Source organism: Trichomycterus rosablanca, chromosome 23 (assembly GCF_030014385.1).
Source record: "Trichomycterus rosablanca isolate fTriRos1 chromosome 23, fTriRos1.hap1, whole genome shotgun sequence".
Lineage (NCBI taxonomy): Eukaryota > Metazoa > Chordata > Actinopteri > Siluriformes > Trichomycteridae > Trichomycterus > Trichomycterus rosablanca.
The window spans coordinates 16514410-16530861 of record NC_086010.1 but is presented as its reverse complement, the minus strand read 5'-3'; the positions used below and the strand labels follow the sequence as shown (position 1 = coordinate 16530861).

The 16452-nt window shown below is 43.3% G+C and overlaps 1 protein-coding gene across 3 annotated transcripts in view; it reads left to right on the top strand.

Annotated features, from left to right (window-relative positions):
* Positions 1-16452, top strand: part of stag1b (STAG1 cohesin complex component b) — a 44084-nt gene that overhangs the window by 5757 nt on the left and 21875 nt on the right. The window lies entirely within an intron of this gene.

Genomic DNA, 16452 nt, shown 5'->3' with positions numbered 1-16452 from the left:
TTAATCACCTTCAGTAATTTCATTTTAAAGTAATATATGTGTAAAATAAATAGCCTACACGTCGTCAGTAAACATTGTTTATTCTACATTAGTGTCTGCCATTGAAGAACGTATTCATTCACAGTCCTTATACAATCCAAGCAATTGAGGATTAAGGGCCTTGCACAAGGGCCCAACAGAGGGAGGTTGTACCAGCAACCTTCCAATTACTAGTCCAGCAGGACGGCACGGTGGCTCGGTGGGCAGCACTGTCGCCTCACAGCAAGAAGGTCCCGGGTTCGATCCCCAGGTGGGCCGGTCCGGGTCCTTCCTGTGTTCTTCGCTTTTGCAAGTTCTCCCCGTGTCTGCGTGTGTTTCCTCCGGGTGCTCCGGTTTTCTCCCACTGTCCAAAGACGTGCAAGTGAGGTGAATTGGAGATACTAAATTGTCCATGACCAGTCCAGCATCTTTTATACCATGCTATTTATACATTTATTGTATACATATTATTCTGATTGCTAGTTTATTACTTTAATGACTTTTTGCTGTTGTTTGTATGACTGTTGTCGCACTAAATGTGTAATCCTGACAGTCCTGTGCTAAAATGATCACATGATTAAAGGTCGGTGTGGTTTAGGATATTTTGTGCTTGTAGATCAGCATTGCATGATGTTCAGCATCGGAAAGCAGGGCAATCTGTTACAGATCCAAATCCTAGTCCAAGATCCTACTTAAAACTGTTTATATGTGTTTAGAGAGAATGTCCAGATAATTATAGTTGAGTTGAGGCCGGTTTAAACCACTAAGCTCCGTGTTTAATATAAACGGATACACCAGAGCCGATTGTGTTCATGTTTAGGTTCGGTTACGGCGTCGTTTCGCTGTAAGACAGAGCAGATGTCCTTTTAGCACCTCATATGATGGTGTGACAGGATCCATTAGGAGAAAATAATAGCCTTTCGTGATCCAGCCTCGCTTCTGACTCAGAGAAAAGACGGATTGATTGTGTGCATAGAGTCTGCTGAGATTTTACCGGGCACAGGCTCAGCTGACTACATAAAAATATTACTCAGTCGATGTAGTTATCAGTGGAAATTTCTAATCTTGTTCGTCAACATTTTGGCTGATTTGGAGCTGTTGGATTCCACGGTGCAGATTTGTTTTGCATACATACAAATAGATGACATGAGCAAATAAGAGAATATTAATTAAATAAATGGATAAACAAATAGAAATGCTGCTGCACAGATATACTGAATAATGTGTTTAACATCCCATGATCACTGATGTGTGTGTGTGTGTGTATATATATATATATATATATATATATATATATATAATTATTAGAGATGCACGAGTACCGATACCGCGCTCATTAACTCGTACTCGTACTCGCAAACGAGGCTCCGTTCGCTGTGTGGACTATCCAACAACTCGATCCGACCGGCTCGCCGAACGCTCGAGTTTTCTAGCACGTCAGATATCTGATCTGAGATGTGCGACTGGGAACGAGTGACATGTCGAACAGCCAATGAGAACGCAGGATACGGTGTGAGGGGAAACGCAGGAGAGGAGTGTAAACAGGTGGGACAGGGGGATGATATAGTTTATATCAGAATACATCAGCACACACACACACGTTTACAGTATTTCTGACCTGATCGTTCTCTACAAAACATAACAACAAAACACCAACACTGCAAAAATATTTATTAACCTCCAACTCACTACAGAACGATCCCTGCTATTCGTGTTGCCAAATCCACTCCGATTCATTTATTTTTCCTCCTTGATTTCATCACGTCAGCGCACAAACACTTTGATCGCTCGCTACTTGTTGACGTGCATTTTTGGACGTGGTATCGTTAAACTTCTCGTCACTTCTCACGTGTGTTTTTGTTTTAAAAAAACACCAAAAAAAACGGTATTCTAAATAGGTATCGGTATCGGCAAGTACAAAAATACATGTACTCGTACTCGGTTGGGAAAATTTTTTATCGATGCATCCCTAATAATTATATATATTAAATTTGTTTTGTTGTATTATTAAAAAGTGTGAATGTGCGTGTACTACACCAAGAGAACGGTACGTACCAAAATACTCGTTTCTGTTTTGTTGTGCGAGTATTTTGCTGCCATGCGTCCACTTTTCCTCTCAGATAAAAGGCTTACAAGGTTATTCTGACTGATCAATATGATGAAACATTTTAATCCTGGTGTCTGGTGCGAGTGTTCATTTTCAGGATGTCAGTGCTCCATCGACGGGGCACGAGGGAAGCAGGGAACGGTTTAATATACTGAAGGACTTTGAGAATGATGTAAATCACATGCCTTTTAATGCCCAGTTAATACTCAGGATGGTGTTTAATCACCATAGTACAGTTCCAAAGACTCATCGTGGTTTAACGTCTTACTACGTCACTTTGTTAGTCTTTTTTTTTTTTTTCCCTATAATTCGTCACCCGTCTATACATACTTGGTCATGACCAGACATGATCAATTTGTTGTCGTCATATTTTGTTGATTTTTTTTCTCCGACCCGCGCGCGGCCCTTAACGGAACCCTTTTCCACCCATGCACCCTGCACAAGCGCCTCTATCCGCAGATCAGGGTTTGAAGACCCCGCCCGCATATTCCGGTCATCCCTCTCTGCAGGCACTTCCAATTATGCCCGCTAGATGGCGCCCAGCCGACCGGTGGCAACGCCGAGTTTCGAACCGAGGACTTCAGGATCTCGGCGCTGGTGCACTAGCGGAGTATCCCGCTGCGCCACCTGGGCGCCATATCTTATTTTTTAATGTATAATAATAAAAATCCATATATGGCGGTTCTTCATGAGGTTTGTATGTGTGTTATACTGTATATTTATATGCATACACACACACACACTATAGCACTCACTCACTCCCTTAACCGCTTATCCAATCAGGGTCGCCGGGGGATGCTGTAGCCTATCCCAGCTGTCCATCGCAGGGCACACACACACACACACACACATTCACCAATAGGGCAATTCTGGACTGCGGGAGGAAACCGGAGCTCCCGGAGGAAACCCACGCGGACACGTGGAGAACACGCAAACTCCGCACAGAAAGAACCCGGACCGCCCCGCCTGGGGATCGAACCCAGGACCTTCTCGCTGTGAGGCGACAGCGCTACCCACCGAGCCACCGTGAGAATATTCCGTGCGTTTTGTCTAATCTTGACCCGTCTGGTTAATCACATCCGTTCAGTTCCCTCTTACGCAACTTATTACTTTAATCATATTACACTATCGGAGAAACTCGTAACGGCATGCATTCACAATCGTTCGTTACGGTCCATAATTGTTCAGATTTGCTTTGTGCTCATGTGGTTTCCTGAAAGCATGATGCAAATTATTATTTGGAGTTTTGTCGTGCTTCGGATGAGACGTAGTTCTTCTCTGGGTTGCATCCTCGAGTCTGAAATCCCATTTGATATGCAGCTGCATGGCTGTCCTTGGCTCTGCCCCTCTGGGAGCGTGAATAAGAGTAAATACTTTAATTAGAGCACAATGCAGGCAGACACGTACCACACACACACACACACACACACACCTTCTCGTGTCGCTTATCGTAGGCATGTTTGTGTCCCTAATTTATAGCGGCTCCTTCCCCGTCTCTGCTCTAGGCCTCCTGTGAAACTCGTTAATAAGATAAGCCCGAGATTCTGGTTCTGATGAGACGTGAAACGTCCCGGATGTCGCCGTCTCTCTGGTGGCACGACCCGTTCCGGCCCGTTAGTATTGTTTGTTGTTTTGTTGGGAGAAACAAACGAGCTGTTTGTTCACTTTGTCTTTCGCAGCGACGCATTTGGAGTCACGACGTTCAATTCCGCGAGGCCCGCTGTTACCATGGCAACACCTTTTCCCCGTGTCATGTGACTGCTCTTGATTTTCATTGGTCACTTAACAAGAATCAATGAACATCAATTGACCGTATAAATAAATAAATATATATGAAATGTACATGATGAATGGCGGTAATTGTATTGTAGGTGTTTGTTTATTTCTTTCTTTATTTTTTCTGATTATCATATTTTAACCTAGCATCATAATTATTTTAATGAATGAACGCATAGCCATAGTAACCTCCTGTCCTAAGCAATCTGATGGTCATTTTTCTTCTTTTTGCATGTCCGTTTATTCATCGTTTCCGCTCTTTCATCCAACCTGGGCGGCTCGGTGGGTAGCGCTGTCGCCTCACAGCAAGAAGGTCCTGAGTTTGATTCCCCAGGCGGGGCGGTGCGGGTCCTTTCTGTGCCGACTCTGCATGCTCTCCCCGTGTCTGCGTGGGTTTCCTCCGGGTGCTCCGGTTCCCCACAGTCCAAAGACGTGCAAGCTAGATGAATTAGGGATACAAAATCGTCTATAGTCAATCTTGTCGTACGCAGTTGCAGACTTGCCGAGGGCTGTAGGCTGCCACGCCCCTTCTCAGACATGTGCCTAGTCACTAACCACTTACTTTGGGGTGCACACGAGTAGCCACACCCTGCCATCAGCAACCAACCACTATTTGTGCAGGCTCTTCACCCGTCCAGCAGAGGCTTTAATGTTAGCAACCAACGGATATGTGCCTGTTCGGGTGCCCGGTCGGTCGATAGCGCAGCTGAATACAGAATTAGGAACAGATTTTGGAAAGCTGCTCCACCTTAACGCCCATGTCCACTGCAGGATTGTGTTTAACCCAGTTGTAGCCTAGTGGTTAAGGTACTGGACTAGTAAGCAGAAGGTTGCTGGTTCAAACCCCACCACTGCCAGGTTACCACTGTTGGGCCCTTAACCCTCAGTTGCTTGGACTGTATACTGTTAGTCGCTTTGGATAAAGGTGTCTGCTAAATGCCAAAAATGTAAATGTAAAATATAGCCCGACACTTCGGAACGCTTGGTACATTGAGCAACTCTTAATGTCACGTGCTTCTATTTTTAATTTAATAGCATTGTTAAAATGTGTTTACATATTTATTTACTAAAGGCTTTTTTTTATTGCTTGTCTTTGGTTAATCGTTGAATTAATGGCTTTCTGTTCGATCAAAATGCTTCCGTACAATGATCATTATTAACCCACTCAATTTTGTCCTGCTGCCGAGAGATACCAGATTGCGTCCGAGGAGAGCACGTCGCTGTACACGCCTCTTCCGACCCGTGCACAGGCGCCAATCAGGGTCCTTACACAGCTTATGAAGATCCACCCACCCACCCACACATAGTCCGGCCCCCACCCTGCAGATACGGCGGCCAATTAGTATCTGCTGCAGGCACTGCCAATTATGCCCGCTAGATGGCGCCCAGCCGGCCGGTGGCAACACCGAATTTCGAACCGAGGAGTTCAGGAACTCGGCGCTGGTGTGCAAGCGGAATATCGCGCCGTTATTCTTTTCTCATGTGATTTATTAGATTCCTATTCCCTGCTATTGTGAAACTTGGTCACATGAACCTGGGGTCCGAAGAAACAAAAAAATAAGAGATCAGACAGAATATGGCTGTCAGGCTGATACTGGGCTGGATTTATTGTTTTAATCCGACTGGACACAGTGTTTGATATGTCGCCTTTTCTATGATGTCTATGATGATAATCTGTTTACTTTATACTTATCTGATGACCAAGACTCAACAACAATGCTTACTCTAGATAGAAGGAATAAGAACATACACATCCCTCAGTATACGTGTTTTCTTTATTACGTTAAATGTTGTTCATTCCTGTTTTAAGCACATCTGCTTTCCCAGTCGTTGGTGCTGGTCGTGTGTGTGGAAAATATGATCCACCCTGGGAGGAATTCTCAGTCATAAACACCTGATTTCATAAGAGAATTATGCAAATCATAATAAGTTCATGCGCTCATTAAATGCGCTCGTGCCAATGGTCCAGACCTCGGAGGGTTGTTCATATCCAGCTATGATAGACTAGGGATGTAACGATACACTCTACCCATGATACCCCGACCTTATATGCAGTTGATTTGCATAACGACCGATCACCGCCCATTGCATAACAATGGAACCGGTGATCAGGTCCATATGTAATTCACAATGACCAGTGTGGACCTGATCACCGGTTCCATTGTTATGCAATGTGCGGTGATCGGTCGTTATGCAAATCAACTGCATATAAGGTCGGGGTATTCAACACCAGCTCAGACTGAAGAAGTCATTCGGATTGAGTGACGAAACGTATCTCTACAACAAACTTGTGTCCAGATGAACTGTGTACCTGGATTATTGAGCATGCATCAACAGATGTGTTTGTGCTTATTTTTTATTCATCTAAATAATTAATGTCCTTTTATTTCTGATGTAGGTACAAACGATGCAAAGCAAAGCTGCACATTTCCCTTTTTGTGTAAAAAAAAAAACTGAAATGAAATTTTAAAACAAATCCCACATTAAATAAATAAATGAATAATACAAATAAAGAAAATTCCGAACCTGGCAACCCTTTAGTGACGTCAACCAGGCGCGGTGAATAGCGCCAGCGCCCTCTGCTGTTTAAAGTGAATATCGATTCATTAAACATGTAAACCGATTTGGGGCAATCAGTAGCCTAGTGGTAAAGTACTGGACTAGTAACCAGAAGGTCACTGGTTCAAGCCCCACCACTGCCAGGTTGCTGCTGTTGGGCCCCTGAGCGAGGCCCTTAACCCTGAATTGCTCAGACTGCATACTGTAATGTAAGTCGCTTTGGATAAAGGCGTCTGCTAAGTGGCGTAAATGTAAATGAATCGTTACGCGTGTGAATCGATTTTTAACCGTCTTGTGGTGCATCGTTACATCCGTACTAGAAACACGACTGAACCAGCGTTTAACTTTGGGGCTCGTTTTGCAATAATACATGAAAATTCAACATGTATCATTGAGAGATTATTATTATTATTATTATTATTATTATTATGGATAATTGATGTTAAACGTTTAAATCACACGAGCTTGGTTACGATGGAAACACTCGTGTCTATTTTAAGTTTCCTTTGTCTTTGTGCTGAAATATTTGAAACGTGGGTCCGAGTCCCAGTGGCATGCAAGCGCTCGATTGCACTGATGCTCCAAGTCTGATTTTGATCTATAATGCATCGCTCTTGGCAGCAAACCGCTGTTTTTTGGCCTATTTTAAGGTAAATGTCGGGTCAGTTTAATGAATGGATATTTAGTTTGAGTTGGCTTTAGCTCTGTGTGTGTGTGTGTGTGTGTGTGTGTGTGTGTGTGTGTGTGTGTGTGTGTGTGTGTGTAAGCAGAATGCAGATAAATGAAGTGAATTAAAGTGATGCTCCTGATTCCTGCTTTTGGAAATACAGTATTTAGTTTGATCTGTAGAAGCCGTTATAAACTATTTAGTTACATAAAAACAAGGGAGGCACGGTGGCTCGGTGGGTAGCACTGACGCCTCACAGCAAGAAGGTCCCGGGTTCGATCCCCAGGCGGGGCGGTCCGGGTCCTTTCTGTGTGGAGTTTGCATGTTCTCCCCATGACGTTAAAATCCTAATAAACAAACAAACATAAAAACACCTTCTGTACTTTGCAAAGCAGAACAGGCATCATTTCTTAACATCATCTCCAACTTTTATACACACAACTCCAGTACTGTTAGGCTGTTACTACTAGAGATGGACCGATCGGGTTTTTTGGCATCGATTGCGATCTCCGATCTCCTTTCAGGGCAATCGGCCGATAGTCGATTTCGATCGGGGGGGGGGGGGGGGGGGGGTTGAATGACATGCAATTTTTAGCGCAAAATCAGCAGTAAATAATAAAGTATCCAAACAATTATTTTTTTCACCCACAGGAGACATATCTTATTAGTCTAACTGACCACACACACACACACACACACACACACACACACACAGGTTTAATGTTATCCAGTTTAGTCTGAAAAAAACTTAAAAGATAAACCGAAAGCAACAGCGTGTGTGTGTTTCTTAAAAAAAACGCTTTGTTCAGAGTGTCGCTTTAAATGATTCTGATTCAGGAGTCGAATGTGACGCGTAAGTTTCTCTCTCCGTTTTTACTGTTATTAATAAATGCTGTGGTTTTAAATAAACACCAGCTACTACAGAACATTTTGTGTGACTTTCTTACATTAAAAAGCTTAATTAAAAAGCTTAATTAAACCGCTATTACCACAGAGCGGTCACCGAGTCAGACTCGTTCCGTCTGTGGAGCTAAAAGTTCTGATTACCCTAAAAGTTTAGCAGATGATCCTGAACTAACGAATTTGGTAATGAATAAACTTTTGCCTCTGATTGGCTCTGTAACGTTTCTGTTCTCATTTACATCAAAAGCAAGAACCACTTACGAGTTACCAAACTGAACACGAGTTTGAATAACGTGCTGATAGAATCGACTCAGATGTGACCGGGTTGAATTATCTTTTTAAAGTAAATATTTCAGTCAGCAAAATTACATCGTATGTATGATGCACAACGTTAATTCTGTTATTTTAGGTCGTGAAGAGCTTTCATGATGGTTTCTGTACGATGGTTGATGAATGGTGATGTGATGGTTCGTGTTTTGTAGCGCAAAGTCTGGATCAATCCACTGAGCTGTTAACTTAACGTGATCTTTATATATCAAGTGATCGGATCGGCTACATTTGGGAAATATCGTCCGATCGTCGATAGCATATTTTGATTGAAAATCGGCCGATATCGATTGAAAGTCGATCGATCCTCCCATCTCTAGTTACTACTATTACTAAGTAATCTTACCGATGCCCTAATGAGAAGTATTAATTTTTGCATTTACGACGTGCAAAAATGTAGGTTTTTAAATGCTTAAATAAATTTCTTTTGTGTGATGTGTATCTGCTCTGGTTTTGAGTTTTTTGTGTGTTTTTGTACACAGATTTTATTGTTTTGCAAACTAAATGCTTGAAGCAGATTAAAAAAAATAGGATCCCCCACCAAACATCATTTGAGATCATTATGTGAATCCCTTGTGCTTTATATACAAGAAGTGTACAGAACGTCAGATGGGTTACAATTACTTATTGTGATGGAATATTGAGGGCAGCACTGTCGCCGCACAGCAAGAAGGTCCCGGGTTCGATCCCCAGGTGGGGCGGTCCGGGTCCTTTCTGTGTGGGTTTCCTCCCACAGTCCAAAGACGTTCAAGTGAGGTGAACTGGAGATACAAAATTGTCCATGACTGTGTTTGAACTGATGAATCTTGTGTAATGAGTGACTACCGTTCCTGTCATGAATGTAACCAAAGTGTAAAACATGACGTTAAAATCCTAATAAACAAACAATGGAATATTGAGTAAGAACACCTTTAGACAGGTTTTAAGGCTACGATGTAAAGTATGGCAGACATCGCTGAAAGAAAAAAGCACGTTGCTTAGCGGTCTTCCCCCGAAAGCCAGCAGAAGTGCCTGGAAACACTGAAATGTTCAAATCTTCACACCTTCTCTATCCATGAATTCGCCACACGCTAAGCTGTTTGCATATGCGCGTGTATATTTTTTCCACTCTGACCTTGCCAGCCCGGCCGGCTTTCCATAAAAAATATAAATAAATAAATAAAAATAAAACACCGCGTAATTGGTCTCGGCATTACCGAGACACGAAGAGCCACAGGCTTAAAGGGACACTCATCTTTGTTCTGAAGCGGCTTTAGACTTTATAGCTTCGACAGTCCATTCAGTTTGTAGTGAAATGCAGAAGGAAGCCTGGAATCTCACGTCTCTGATGTAAAATATTACCCATATGTAAAAATCATATTTATTTTTTAGTGGGTTTTGATCAGATCTGTATTACACTGGTTTCAAGGCTGAAATGCATGTCGAAGATCGTCAGAAATGGTTATTAGTTTGCAGTTTTTGGACTAACTAATTATGATGCGGGCGGCACGGTGGCTCGGTGGGTGGCACCGTCGCCCTCACAGCAAGAAGGTCCCGGGTTCGATCCCCAGGCGGGGCGGTCCGGGTCCTTTCTGTGTGGAGTTTGCGTGTTCTCCCCGTGTCTGTGTGGGATTCAGGTTAACTGGAGACACTGAATTGCCCTGTGTGTGTGTGTGTGTGTCTGTGTGTGTGTCTGTGTGTGTGTGTGTGTGTCTGTGTGTGTGTGTCTGTGTGTGTGTGTGTCTGTCTGTGTGTGTGTGTGTGTGTGTGTCTGTGTGTGTGTGTCTGTGTGTGTGTGTCTGTGTGTGTCTGTGTGTGTGTCTGTGTGTGTGTGTCTGTGTGTGTCTGTGTGTGTGTCTGTGTGTGTGTGTCTGTGTGTGTGTGTCTGTGTCTGTGTGTGTGTCTGTGTGTGTGTGTGTGTGTCTGTGTGTGTGTGTGTGTGTGTCTGTGTGTCTGTGTGTGTGTGTGTCTGTGTGTGTGTGTGTCTGTGTGTGTGTGTGTCTGTGTGTGTGTGTCTGTGTGTGTGTGTCTGTGTGTGTGTCTGTGTGTCTGTGTGTGTTTGTGTGTGTGTGTCTGTGTGTGTGTGTGTGTCTGTGTGTGTGTGTGTCTGTGTGTGTGGGTGTGTCTGTGTGTGTGTCTGTGTGTGTCTGTGTGTGTGTGTGTGTGTCTGTCTGTGTGTGTGTCTGTGTCTGTCCTGCGATGGACTGGCGCCCCGTCCAGGGTGTTTCTGTGTGCCTTGCGCCCATTGAAAAGCTAGGATAGGCTCCAGCATAACCCGACCCTGATTGGATAAGCGGTTAAGAAAGTAGTAATTATGTAGTAATTATTGTGAGTAATTATGATGCATGTAGTATGTGTGTGTATAATATATATATATATATATATATATATATATATATATATATATATATATATATACATATATACACACACGTATATTATATACACACACACACACACACACACTGCTTTATCCACTCGCCCCACACCCAGTCATTGCCAGTCATAAAGTGGTAGTGGATGAGCACAATTTTACTGCTGTGCCACCCTTAACAGAACGAATATTATTGTTGTATTATAATTCTAAATCCACAGTCTGTGTTTAGCAAGCTATGCCAGTTTTAAAGGGTCAAATACTGACAAAATGCTGCCAAAGCCAAATGAATCCCTGTCCTCTACAAGTAATATGTATTATAATATAAAGTTTTGATGACTAGGGAGCTATAGAACTGTGGCACCACAATTAAAAAGCTGTGAAACACACGGCATCTATGTGATAATGTATTTTACCGATTAGCCAGCTCGGCTCTGTTTTATTCCGCTGTTAATGTCACGCTTTTGTAGGTATTGATTTTCATAGTAATGATGCAGGATTATTAGATCAGCCTGAGCTGTAAGCTGTATATGATAAGTGTGACAGGCCTGAGCCTTGTTAACCTGTAGCTGGATAATAAGATGTTTGAGTAATCGGTCATACATACTGTCATTGTGACACAGAACTACATTGATTTAAGTGATTGGTGGTTTTGAGATTTTGGCAGGGTTCAGTGGTGGTCACACCTGACGTGAATAGAATCTGCCTTGTAAAGAAAATGAATCTGCATGAATGGGAAGGGAAATAGAATTTCTTTCTTGGTAGCATTTAACTGCTTTTATTTACTCCACGGTGGATGTGAGGTTAGTGTAGCAAGGAAGGAAGATTGTCAAGTCAAGTCAAATTTATTTATATAGCGCTTTTTACAATAGACAGTGTCTCAATGCAACTTTACAAAATCCAGGACCAACAGATACAAAAACCCCTGTTGAGCAAGCCGAGGGCGACTGTGGCAAGGAAAAACTCCCTTAAAATTACAGGAAGAAACCTTGAGAGGAACCGGACTCAGCAGGGCCCATCCTTCTTGGGTGGTCTGGAGGAAACTTTAAATAAATAAATAAATAAATAAATAATAATAGAGTTATTATTCGGTCTAGTCTGTAGTGAGTTCTTGTCGTTCTTGGTGCAATTACTCCAGACCCGTCACATCCGGCAGGAGCAGCATCGTTGGCACCGCAGTCTCGACTTCGATCCTTAACCTCGGCGGGTAAACAGGTTTCCATCCGAATGCCCTCGGGGTAAAACAACAGATTGTGAGGGAGAACAGTAAGTATTTCTAAATTAGTATAAAGAATTGCAGTTAAAATAGGTCAGAACCACATTAAGCCTGTTTCATGTGATGGGGTTAAAGCTAAAGAATGGTTAAAATATCTGATGTTGGCATACTTTACCAGTGGAGATGTTCCTCGTCTATTTGATTTATTTATTTATTTAAATTAGACCAACACGAAAGCTGTCGGCTATTACACGCGACTGAGCGGACACCGAATTACAGTAACACAGACGATTCTCAGAGCGAGACATTAGTGGTGTGATTTAGGATCATTTGTGTTGTCTTCACGCCGTAACTGCCGTGTTTATGACACTAATACAATTAAGTCGCAACTACAGACGTCTCCGGTCTAATTCAGATTCAGTACTTTAATATCCAGCGTCTTCAAAGAGCAAAACGGGGGTTCACACCTTTGAGGGGCAGAGTCCAGCACAGACTGGTGATTTAACTGCTCAGACACACCTGATTAAGTTCAGTGCTTGCTTAAGTAGGTGTGACAGTAGAGAAATGAGCGATCCGTGTTACGACTCCGGATACTGCTGTGCATCCAAGCCACAGAAGGAACGGACGGGTCATTTCGTCACCTCCGGGCAGCTATCGGTATTCCAGACCTCTCTGTCTGTCTTTAAATGGGGTCGACGCCTAAACTGCAGACCTAAATAAACCTAAGCAAATCCAAATCACGCTCTTAACCATTGATTAACTGAAACTTGCAGTCATTGTAATAATGTGTAAATGCTGGACGTGTTGCTTTCTGACACTCCAGCAGCGATGCCACCAGATTATTTGTATTACACTTAATAAAAACTGTAGCTGGGCACTCGGATGGCAGTGGTTTGTTATCCAGGTTAGAATCTCAGCTGTGCTATCAGCTGGACAGGTGTCTGCACAGACATGATTGGCTATATCTGGGGTTGGGCAAAGCTCTGATATGGATTGGCACCCGGTTTAGGGTTCGTTTTCGGCATTAAGCAGACACTTATTCAAATCGAGTGTCTAAGTGTCTAAGCATTAAGGGTTAAGACTTTATAGCTTTGGGCTTGAACCAGCGACTCTTCGATTACTAGTCCAGTCCCTCAAACGCTAGGCTACAACTGCCTTGCGTCTGTGTTTCCAAGCGGAACTGGACCCGCTGCGATCGAATATATTCTGGTCACAAGAAATGTGATACTTGTTGGTCGACACCCTGTAGTGCAACTGCTAAATCATGTTAAACGTTCCACATACACTGATCTACACTCACTGTCCATGTTATCAGCTCCACTTACCACATAGAAGCACTTTGTAGCTCTACAATTACTGACTGTAGTCCATCTGTGTCTCTACATAAGTTTTTAACCTGCATTTACGCTGTTCTTCAATGGTCAGGACCCCCACAGGACCACTACAGAGCAGGTATTATTTAGGTGGTGGGTCATTCTCAGCACTGTACTGAGACTGACATGGTGGTGGTGTGTTAGTGTGTGTTGTGCCGGTACGAGTTGAGTTTTTAAATACCGTGTCCACTCACCGTCCACTCTATTAGACACTCCTACCTAGTCGGTCCACCTTGTAGATGTGAAGTCGGAGACGGTCGATCGTCCATCGCTGCTGTTTGAGTCGGTCATCTTCTAGACCTTCATCGGTGGGCACAGGACGCTGCCCACGGGGCGCTGTCGGCTGGATATATCGTTGGTTGGGGGACTATTCTCAGTCCAGCAGTGACAGTGAGGTGTTTAAAAACTCCAGCAGCGCTGCTGCGTCTGATCCACTCATACCAGCACAACACACACTAACACGCCACCACCATGTCAGTGTCCTGTGGGGGTCCTGACCATTGAAGAACAGGGTGAAAGGGGGGTAACAAAGCATGCAGAGAAATAGATGGACTACAGTCAGTAATTGTAGAACTACAAAGTGCTTCTATGTGGTAAGTGGAGCTGATAGAGTGTAGAAACAAGGAGGTGGTTTTAATGTTATGACTGATCTGTGTACTGTATTTCTAATCAATTTTACCTAGTGACCTCAATCGTTCCCAGAAGGACGGTACTTTCAGGTCACCTTTAAACCTCTGAAAGATCCTCAGTTTCCTTTATAATCCGAGTGTTGTAGCCTGACGGACTGCTTCAGGATCTCATCTCACTACAGGCTGAACACTCTGCATACTGTTCTCACAGAAACCCTGGCTGCTGGCTTGACCATATATTCCAATTATGGGGGATGGGAGAACTACAGCAGCTCATAAAAGCATTTTATTTCACATTGTGTCCCTTAATGACCTCAATCTTTGTGTAAATATGTATTTTCAACCGCGTGAACTGACCTCCGGCGTGTGCAGTGACCCAGACGTGTATTTATCTCGCTGTTTAAGTGCTGTTGACTGACAGCCAGACTCTTGAGAGACTCGCACTTATTACTGTACGTGTGCAGGCCAAAGCTGAAGCCTCATTTCACTCCACTGGAGGTGGGGAGCCATCTAGTGTCAGGTACACACGAACCTTGGACTCAGCCTGGTCTGGATGTTCGGTTTATCTCAGATAGTGTCTCTGATGGGATTTTTTTTACCTACCTGCTTTGACATGATATGAAAGTACTCCAGCTTTCGTGGCTGATGTGAATCCTGTCTGATTTTACCCCCTAACAAAGGTACTGATTGTGCAAATTTGGCTCCTGGTTCATCAGTTTCCACAGCAACAGTGAAACATCGTGCTTGTTGCGCCCCCTACTGGCAGCCTATTGTTTTTGCTGTGATCTTGAATCCTGAAAAATTACCAGTTTATTAATAGAATAAATAAACAATTCATTTTCCTTACGTAGTTGCATTGTTTGATTGTCTGTATTAGTTCCAGGTCTGCTATTGTTGGTCAGAAATGTGTGACTTGTACTGCCCCTAGTGGCTATGAGGTCTTACCTGGTTCTTGTTTTTATTTTGGTTTGTTTGCTTTATTCTGGGTGATTTACTTTCTAATTGTTATTGTTATTAAAATGAATAAATGAATGCCTTTATTTGTTTAGCATCTGTTTCTCTACATACGTTTTTAACCTGCTTTCATGCTGTTCTTCAATGGTCAGGACCCCCACAGGACCACCACAGAGCAGGTATTATTTAGGTGCTGGATCATTCTCAGCACTGCACTGACACTGACATGGTGGTGGTGTGTTAGTGTGTGTTGTGCCGGTACGAGTGGAGTTTTTAAATACCGTGTCCACTCACCGTCCACTCTATTAGACACGCCTACCTAGTCGGTCCACCTTGTAGATGTGAAGTCGGAGACGATCGCTCATCTATCGCTGCTGTTTGAGTCGGTCATCTTCTAGACCTTCATCAGTGGTCAGAAATGTGTGACTTGTACTGCCCCTAGTGGCTATGAGGTCTTACATAGTTTGTTTGCTTTATTCTGGGTGATTTGCTTTCTAATTGTTATTAAATTAAACAAATGAGTGCCTTTATTGGTCATAAATACATATACACATGTACAGTACAACAATTCTCTTTTCAGTCAGGCTTAAGGGCCGTGCTCAAGGGTCAAACAATGGCTGAAGGGCCAAATGATAGCCCAGAGCTCTACCCACTAGGCTACCACTGTCCCGTTTGTTCACTGCATGTGTTTTCCTGAAGGCTAAGTTATCTTTGTGCAATTTATAATGCCGATCATATAACATTAAAAGCTTTATGTAGGAAAAAAGTCTCACTAGCTAAATAAACCCTTAAACAATTAAATCTATCTATGTCCTCGGCTGCTCCCGTTAGGCGTCGCAGGCGGTTCGTGATCCGCATTATCGATTTGGCACAGTTTTGACCCCGGATGCCCTTCCTGACACGACCCTCCCTATTTATCCGGGCTTGGGACCGGCACTACGATGCATTAGGTACCTATAGGACAATTCAGTGTCTCCAATTAGCCTGGCTGCATGTTTTTGGACTGTGGGAGGAAACCCACGCAGACACGGGGAGAACATGCAAACTCCACACAGAAAGGACCCGGGGTTCGCACCCAGGACCTTCTTGCTGTGAGGCGACAGTGCTGCCTTAAACAATTAAATATACATTGCATAATGATGTCAAAGCTGATAGTGTGGTCAGTGATAGCTCAGTGGTTAAGGTACTGGACTAGTAATCAGAAGGTCGCCGGTTCAAGCCCCGCCACCACCAAGTTGCCACTGTTGGGTCCCTGAGCAAGGCCCTTCACCCTCAATTGCTCATTGTGTAAGTCGCTTTGGATAAAAGCGTCTGCTAAATGCTGAAAATGTAAATGTAGTGGCTTAAAGTGCTGGAAAACGTATAGTTTTTGGTTTGTTTGTTTTAAATTCAATCTACTACAGCGACATATTTATTAATGACACATTTACACGGATTTCATTGACATTTTCAGCATTAAGCAGACACTTTTATCCAAAGCGACTTACAGTACTGTGACCGTATGTTTTCTAAGCAATTGAGAGGTGAGAGCCTGGCAGAGGTGGGGCTCGAACCAGCGATCTTTAGATTA